This window comes from Borostomias antarcticus (assembly GCF_949987555.1).
Source record: "Borostomias antarcticus genome assembly, chromosome: 14".
NCBI lineage: Eukaryota > Metazoa > Chordata > Actinopteri > Stomiiformes > Stomiidae > Borostomias > Borostomias antarcticus.
Genome location: NC_140247.1, coordinates 25,856,285 through 25,865,519, shown reverse-complemented (window position 1 = coordinate 25,865,519; position 9,235 = coordinate 25,856,285). Strand labels below are relative to the sequence as shown.

General features: G+C 46.4%; 1 pseudogene across 1 annotated transcript in view; it reads left to right on the top strand.

Annotated features, from left to right (window-relative positions):
* Nucleotides 1-107: 107 nt before the first annotated feature.
* LOC311317595 (GDNF family receptor alpha-4-like) overlaps nucleotides 108-9,235 on the top strand; it is a 26,519-nt pseudogene continuing 17,391 nt past the window's right edge. Inside the window, exons 1-4 of the transcript XR_014631356.1 lie at nucleotides 108-237; nucleotides 5,476-5,745; nucleotides 8,286-8,360; nucleotides 9,131-9,232. The product of XR_014631356.1 is annotated as a GDNF family receptor alpha-4-like (transcript). The remainder of the gene's footprint in view (nucleotides 238-5,475; nucleotides 5,746-8,285; nucleotides 8,361-9,130; nucleotides 9,233-9,235) is intronic.

The window sequence follows — 9,235 nt, the reverse complement described above, 5'->3', positions numbered from 1 at the left end:
AGCAGGGGGTTTCGGGGAATAGTTTGAGACATTGATTTGGACTTTGCATCGTTATCTATCTGTCTGAAGCAGCTCGTAGCTCATCTCCCGGTGGATGTAACGCAGAGCAGAGCGGTTCTGTGTCTGAGGTGGACCGAGTCTCCAAGTCTCCATCTCCTATCCCGGGTCCCGGTGCCTCTTCCCGTCTCACAATGGACATGTTTCTCCTCGGAATGCTGCTTTTTGTCTTCGTTTATGGTAAGAGAGAGTCGGCAGCATGCACAGCATGTGATAACCTAATAGCCTTGTCGCTGTAATAGCCTAACTATTTGTGGCATTATTATCACATCCCTAACTCAGACTAGACTACACCCCTCCATGGGATTAGTTGTATGATCTGAATTAGTCTATAATGTTATCATTTCTGGCGTTTTTTATTTATGTATGTAACCTGCCAGCATAATTTAGGCCTAGTCTAGTCTATATTACAGCCAATTTCATATTTTAATGGCACCCTTTCTCTTTGTTGTCTATTTATATTATTAATCAACACCCTTGATCGAGATGGACATCCTCAACTCACCACGTCGCCTAGGGCTACAGCCAGGTCTTGTCATCACTTGGCAACTTGAATAAACTTTGATATTTCATGTGGAAAGAGATACAACAACACAAATATATTTATATATATATATAGGCTATATATAAATATATATAAATATTAATATTAGATATATATAATAAAGCCCTGGGTTTATTTGTTTTCAGTTCATAAAAGGCTGCACGCGAATATTAGTTGTATTGTGAAGTTGACTCTACGTGGGCGTGACATTAGCGCATTAAGTCCATCCCGGATCCACGGGATTATTTATTAGCCGCGTTGATGATTGTGTGTTTGTGTGTTTGATGTGTTTGTGTGTTTGATGTGTTTGTGTGTCTGATGTGTCGGTGTAAGCGACAGTCCCGAGGGTCGCCTCGTATATCATTCCGTCTCTCCGCCCCCCCCCCCCCCCGCCCCCCTGTTTTTCTCCTGCTCTCTCTGTCTCTTTCTATATCTCATCCTCTCTCTGATTTATGCAAACACCTTCCCGCTTGAGTTGCTGGTAGTGAACGCCCCTCCCACCAACACCTTTTATCTTAATACAAATTCACCTCGCCTGCAACTGCGGATCAAAATAACATTGTGAAGTTGTTCAAAGAGGAAGCGCAGTCAACCGACGCCGGTGTGCAAACACATCAGGCCTGAAGTCTTATCAGCGCGCAGGTGCGACCGGCCCAGCCGCCAGACAGACAGACAGACAGACAGACAGACAGACAAGCAGACAGACAGACAGACAGACAGACAGACAGACAAGCAGACAGACAGACAGACAGACAGACAGACAGACAGACAGACAGAGACAGACAGACAGACAGACACTGGGCGGCGCAGCAGGTGTTGACAGTTCCAGTCCACTTGTGGGGTGCGCGCCGGGCGCGGGTCAGATACTCCTGGTGCTGTGGGGGAGGGGGTATTAAGCCCACCCGACCTGCAGGGGTTTGGATTCTCAAACACAGAAGACCCCAGCTATACACCCCTCCGTGGCTTCCTCATTCAAGAGGTGACAGAGCAAGGGACCTGAGACAGATCTATTGTTTAGCTATGGGATGGAATTGGAAGGCTGTGTGTGTGTGTGTGTGTGTGTGTGTGTGTGTGTGTGTGTGTGTGTGTGTGTGTGTGTGTGTGTGTGTGTGTGTGTGTGTGTGTGTGAGTGAGATGAGAGGTTGTTGTTGAACATGTGTTTTGTTGATAACTGGGATTTGGAACTCAAACTCACACGGGAGCAGCAGATTGTCTGTTGCGTTTTTTTCCTCCTTGGCTCTTTATGTGTGTGTGTGTGTGTGTGTGCGCGCGTGCTTGCGGGTGTGTGTGTTTGTATTTATGTCTGTAAGTGTTTGTGCTTGTAATGAGCGTCTGTGTCTGTGTTCGTGCATGCCTTAGCGTGTGTGTGTTCTTGTGCGTGTGAGTGTGTGCGTGTGTGTGGGTGTTCTTGCGTGCGTTTGGCCTCGCACTGTCAATTTCCCTTCCTGCTATTCTCCAGGGTAATGATGTCATTCCTCACCTCCCGCTAAACTGAACTCCGTGATTGGAGCACGGATGAACCCTATTACCTACCTTTAATAACTGAACCGGGTCCCTCTCTTCTCTCACTCTCCTCGCCCATCTGCAGCCATAATGAAAGACATGTGAGAACCTGGCCTGAGCCTGTGAGAACCTGGCCTGAGCCTGTGAGAACCTGGCCTGAGCCTGTGACGGACAGCCAGTGCTTATTTTACTTAAGGAAGATCCTTCCAGGGATGTGTTCCTGATAAACACAATGTGTTATGGAAGAAATGTGGGCCCTTCTCTAGTTTGCCCGGGACTGCCCACTGTTCCGACGTGCCATTGATCCCACGTCTCACGAGTCCCAAGCTTGGTCACCGATCGTCTCACTAGTCCCAAACTAGTTCACCGATCGTCTCACTAGTCCCAAACTAGTTCACCGATCGTCTCACTCGTCCCAAGCTTGTTCACCCATCGTCTCACTCGTCCCAAGCTTGGTCACCGATCGTCTCACTAGTCCCAAGCTTGGTCACCGATCGTCTCACTAGTCCCAAGCTTGGTCACCGATCGTCTCACTCGTCCCAAGCTTGGTCACCGATCGTCTCACTCGTCCCAAACTAGTTCACCGATCGTCTCACTAGTCCCAAGCTTGTTCACCGATCGTCTCACTAGTCCCAAGCTTGGTCACCGATCGTCTCACTCGTCCCAAGCTTGTTCACCGATCGTCTCACTCGTCCCAAGCTTGGTCACCGATCGTCTCACTAGTCCCAAACTAGTTCACCGATCGTCTCACTAGTCCCAAGCTTGTTCACCGATCGTCTCACTAGTCCCAAGCTTGGTCACCGATCGTCTCACTAGTCCCAAGCTTGTTCACCGATCGTCTCACTAGTCCCAAGCTTGTTCACCGATCGTCTCACTAGTCCCAAGCTTGTTCACCGATCGTCTCTCTAGTCCCACGCTTGTTCACCGATCGTCTCACTAGTCCCAAGCTTGTTCACCGATCGTCTCACTAGTCCCAAGCTTGGTCACCGATCGTCAGACATCCCATTGATCCGACGGCTCAAGAGTCCGACCGACAATGGGATGTTTGGGACTGGCGAGACGTCGGACTAGTGGGATGTGGGAACAGTGGGATGGCACCAGTATGCCCTACATTTGGTTGGCCGGTACCTCAGCAAGAAGCGATGTGGACTAGTCAAACAGAGTGAGGATGTATTTCATGCCACCCTGTGTTCCAGGGCTCCACACCGTCTCACTGACGGTCAGTGCACACTTCTTCCATAAATCTCACTGATTTAAAAGGATAGCACAAGTGTAAGACTCTAAACGTACACCAAGACTATGCTTTTAAATCTGTGAATGGGAGTTGATTGGAGACCTTTGATACAGGGCGTGCCACGTCTTCTCCTCCCAGCAGGAGGTGCAAAACAAATCTTGTGTTTGGGTAATGGTGTAAATATGGCATCATTTGATTGGGTAACACTGCCCATAATCACTCTCAGAGGGACCCTGCTAATTCTGCCAGAATCAGAATGATTCAGAATAATTGATTTATTATTTGTTCTTGACATATATAGGAATGTTTTGCAACATTGTGGGGCCAACAACAACACAACAACGGACCAGTGCAAGGACAGGACAGGACAGGACAGGACAGGACAGGACAGGACAGGACAGGACATTGTGTGTCTTTGGTGTAGTCAGTGTTACAAACAGCGTTCGGTTGGATTTATCCTGCCTCACCTGCACACAGCAGTTGGGAGTTAACCAATAACTAATGACCGATAACCAATGAATGGAAGATGTAAATTACAGCTGACCTGGTGCTTGAAATTGAACGCGCCCAATGACCGACTGTCATCCTCATTCACCTAGTGGGGGTCTGGGGGTCTGCAGTCTATGGAAGGTGATTCAGTCTGTGGGGAATCTAATGATTGTATATCATGTATACAGACATGTGCACGATACACCATTTACATCCAGCTTACTGATTGAACATGAAGCGTTTTTTTTCAACCACTGTGTGAGTGTGTGTGTGTGTGTGTGTGCGTGTGTGTGTGTGTGTGTGTGTGTGTGCGTATGTGTGTGTGTGTGTGTGTGTGTGTGTGTGTGTGTGTGCGTATGTGTGTGTGTGTGTGTGTGTGTGTGTGCGTATGTGTGTGTGTGTGTGTGTGTGTGTGTGCGTATGTGTGTGTGTGTGTGTGTGTGTTCCTGTCGGTCTCAGATAGCTTTGCACCTCCTGTGGATATCTGCTATTTGTTGTTTTTTATAAAATAATGATAGACTCTGTATCTCCCGGTCTCCATCACAGCATGTGACAGACATAAAAGGAACTGTGTGTGTGTGTGTGTGTGTATGTGTGTGTGTGTGTGTGTGTGTTTGTGTGTGTGTGTGTGTGTTTGTGTGTGTGTGTGTGTGTGCGCGCGCGCGCCTGCGTGCGCACCTGTTTTTGTGTGTGTTTGTGTGTGTGTGCGCGCGCGCGCCTGTGTGCTTGCGTGTGTGTGTTTGTGTGTGTGTGTGTGTGTGTGTGTGTGTGCGCGCGCGCGCCTGCGTGCTTGTGCACCTGTGTTTGTGTGTGTGTGTGTGTGTGTGTGTGTGTGTGTGTGTGTGTGTGCTATTCTTGGCACATCGTTCCAGCACATGTTGATTGTGCCTCATACTGTGCGTGTGTCCTAACCACTAAAGTTGTGATTGTGTGTTTTTCTCTGTACGACTCTGGCTTCCCCTCCTGCCATTCTACCCTTCTTCACCTCCCTCCCTCCCTCCCTCCCTCCCTCCCTCCCCCATTTCTCCTCCCTTTATTGTGTTGCATTTACAATTTTCTCAGAACATGAGTGTGTTTGTGGGAGACACTACATTTCATCAAGTTGAACCATACAGTAGGAAGAACCAGCCCAAAATAATGTGCTGCAATATTTCCATGGTAAAGTGAGTTGTATTTCTTCCTAATATGAGACCTCAAGCTGTGTAAGCTCTGGTTTTCATGTAAGTACCGTGGCGCACACACACAATACATTTCAGATTCACCCAGCGCTCAAGTGCCTGAAACAAGCATCACAGTGGAGTCCAAAATCACCTTTCTATATTCGTTCTGCTATGTAATCGCACACAAAGAAATGGATGCACTGGGGCGAGCATGTAATGGCGTTTTTTTGGTACTAAAAGAGCTTAAAGAGCTCTTAAAGACCGCTGAACTGAACAGTAGGCTAGGGACGCTCACTTGGTGGAGTTCAAAATCAAGCAACGCTAAAACTCTTTAGAGCCTGGAGTTCAAATGCAGGCAACTCTAATATGATAACCCCATGGGAAGCTTTACTGGACTACATTGACTATGGATGATCCCTGACCCAGCGGTGACCCATGACCCCCCACGCTCCGCCTCTCAACCCCCCTCCTCCCTCTCCTCTCCCCAGGTGTGGGGTCGTCCTCCTTGCCGCCCAACTGTCTGGAGGCGGGTCAGGCCTGCCTGGCCGACCCCCAGTGCGAGGCGCTGTACCGGACGCTGGAGGTGTGTGTGCCCGACCACGCGGCCTCCCCGCTGGGCGTGGCCGACAGGCTGGAGTGCCTGGAGGCCCTGAGCGCCCTGCACAGCTACCGCCCCCTGTTGACGTGCAAGTGTCATCGAGGCATGCGCCGTGAGGAGCACTGCCTCAGGGTCTACTGGAGCCTGCGGTTCCTCCAAGGTGAGCGTGTGTGTGTGTGCGTGTGTGTGTGTGTGTGTGTGTGTGTGTGTGTGTGTGTGTGTGTGTGTGTGTGCGCGTGCGTGCCAAGGTTATAATAGTTTTGCTTTTTTCATTATTTTTTATTTTTATATCGTTTTAACTTTTTGTTTTCAATTTCAGTTCAGTTTTGATTAGTTTTAAAGCAGGTTTGCTAGTTTAGTTTAGTTTTTATTTTTTGAAAATGCTTAGTTTTAGTTTAGTTTTTATTAGTTTCAGTATTAGTTTGTTTTTTTTTCTTCTGTGCTACCCTCGTGAGACCATCCTGATCTCGTGAGCTCACATTATTTCATTCTGTGTGAAACAAACCATCTGGCGCACGTCAGGTTACTTCTGCGCCGGGGCACAGCTAAACAACATGGAGGACAGATTTCATATCCACCCAAAATACGAGGCTTATGTATGAAATGAAAAAGACTAAAACTAAGGACATTTTCTCAATAATTGTAGTTTATTTTAGTTAGTTTTGTAAACACACAATACAGTTTTAGTTAGTTATGTTTTTTTTGTAAAGCCTAGTTTTTATTTTTATTTCAGTTAACTAAAATGTTTTTTCACACCTAGTTTTCGTTTTTTTGTTAGTTTTCGTTAACTATAATAACCTTGGTGCGTGCGTGCGTGCGTGCGTGCGAAAAGATTAGCTAGCCCTCAAGCCCCCCCATGGTCTGACTGCAGGGGTAGCCACCTGAGTCTGAAAGCAGAAGTAGCCACTCTGAGCTAACGCTAGCTAATGGATCCGTCCCCCACTGCCCCTTCCTCACCATGCATACTGTAATCACACAGTCCTCGACCCCGGGCCCACCCAGGCACTCGGCCCGCCACGTCATCACTCTGAACACACAGCCCAAATGGATTTACATACATTAAATATAGATTGAGTGGTTAGACAAGCACCGTGCAGTTAGTGGAAATCACAAACTGCCTCTGCATTCATTAGAAGAATATAGAATGGGTCAGTGATAGACGAGGTTGGGTTTTAGGGTGTTGTGGGGATGGGAGGTATGAAATGGGATGTTGCAGCTTAATGGCATTATGGCGGAGGGATTTGACATGGTCTGACTTATGTTTGGATTCAGCCCTTGTGGCATATAATTTTGCGGTACTGCCTCCTGTCTTAAAAAGAAGGTTGTGATCTAATTAGGTAATGCATTTGACATAAGATATTGCTTTGGTTATTATGATTAGGCCATTCTAAGGTTATGGTTAGGTTTAGTTCTAGATTAGTCTTAATCTGCATGTGAGAAACCAGGTTATAGATTATGTGGTGCAGTGCTATCTGTTTTTGTAATATAATTATTATGGATATTCTGTTATTAGTGTTATGATCTGATGTTTAGGTGGGTTGTCCTGCCCTGTGATCAGTTCGTTTGAGGTAGATGCTATTGCTAGTTTATAATGTGATGTACAAGTGATGTTATTGGCAGGTTATGATGTGCATGTCATGTTACTACTAGATTATGATGTGCATGTCATGTCACTGCAATGCGAGTTGCAATGAGACATTAATGGTATTGCTAGGTTATGATGTGATGTGTATGGGATGTTATTGCTAGGTTATGATGCGATGTGTATGGGATGTTATCGCTAGGTTATGATGCGATGTGTATGGGATGTTATTGCTAGGTTATGATGCGATGTGTATGGGATGTTATCGCTAGGTTATGATGCGATGTGTATGGGATGTTATTGCTAGGTTATGATGCGATGTGTATGGGATGTTATTGCTAGGTTATGATGTGATGTGTATGGGATGTTATTGCTAGGTTATGATGCGATGTGTATGGGATGTTATTGCTAGGTTATGATGTGATGTGTATGGGATGTTATTGCTAGGTTATGATGTGATGTGTATGGGATGTTATTGCTAGGTTATGATGCGATGTAGATGTTATTGCTAGGTTATGATGCGATGTAGATGTTATTGCTAGGTTATGATGTGTATGGGATGTTATTGCTAGGTTATGATGCGATGTGTATGGGATGGTATTGCTAGGTTATGATGTGATGTGTATGGGATGGTATTGCTAGGTTATGATGCGATGTAGATGTTATTGCTAGGTTATGATGCGATGTAGATGTTATTGCTAGGTTATGATGCGATGTAGATGTTATTGCTAGGTTATGATGTGTATGGGATGTTATTGCTAGGTTATGATGCGATGTGTATGGGATGGTATTGCTAGGTTATGGTGTGATGTGTATGGGATGTTATTGCTAGGTTATGATGCGATGTGTATGGGATGTTATTGCTAGGTTATGGTGTGATGTGTATGGGATGTTATTGCTAGGTTATGATGCGATGTGTATGGGATGGTATTGCTAGGTTATGGTGTGATGTGTATGGGATGTTATTGCTAGGTTATGATGCGATGTGTATGGGATGGTATTGCTAGGTTATGGTGTGATGTGTATGGGATGTTATTGCTAGGTTATGATGCGATGTGTATGGGATGTTATTGCTAGGTTATGGTGTGACATTTCTCTCTCCCGTGATGATGATGCAGGTGATGATGACCTAGAGACGTCTCCCTATGAGGACCTGCCAGTGGAGATGTCTCATATGGCCTCCATAGTGGCAGGTATGATCCAACCTCTCACCTGCACCTCAGACACCTGGGGCCAGATTCACAGAGAATCACTAGGAGTCCTCCTAACTGGCACTAAAAGTTCCTAGTTAGGAGTTTCCCCTAAAAAGCAATTCACCAAGCTGCTGAGACCATCTTTTACTAGACAGACAGACAGACAGACAGACAGACAGACAGACAGACAGACAGACAGACAGACAGACAGACAGACAGACAGACAGACAGACAGAGAAAGATGTTGCTTTGGGTTGCCGGAAAAGTAAGTGCTGTACATGCTAAACAAAAACAAATTAGTTTGAGATGAACTGCGAAAATTAGGAGTGAAACATCCACTTAATTTGGGACTCTTAATTTGGCCATTTAGGAGGAACATTTTGGCTGATGATGTTTTGTGAATACGGCTCCTGGTTTATTAATAATTCATTGACTTTTAGCAATCTCTTAAATTGATTGATGACTTGGTTAGTCTATAAAAGTCTGGTTTAGCTCAAAATAGGTACCTAATTTTCTCGTCACTCTTACTCCTTTTCTTCTTCCCTTCCTTCCTTTCCCTTCCTTCCTTCCTTCCTTCCTTCCTCCTTCCTTCCTTCCTTCCTTCCTTCCTTCCTTCCTTCCTTCCTTCCTTCCTTCCTTCCTTCCTTCCTTCCTTCCATCCTTCCTTCCTTCCTTCCTTTTCCTCCTTCCTTTCCTCCTTCCTTCCTTCCCTCCTTCCCATATCATGCTTTCAACCCCCCGTCTGTTCCCCTCTCTACCTCCTCTGTCAGCCTCCTTCCTCCCCCTGGACGGTCAGAACCAGTGTCTGAAGGCGGCGCAGGACTGCGGCCTGTACGAGAAGGTGCGGCGCGCTCCGGTCCGAGTACGTCCTGGCG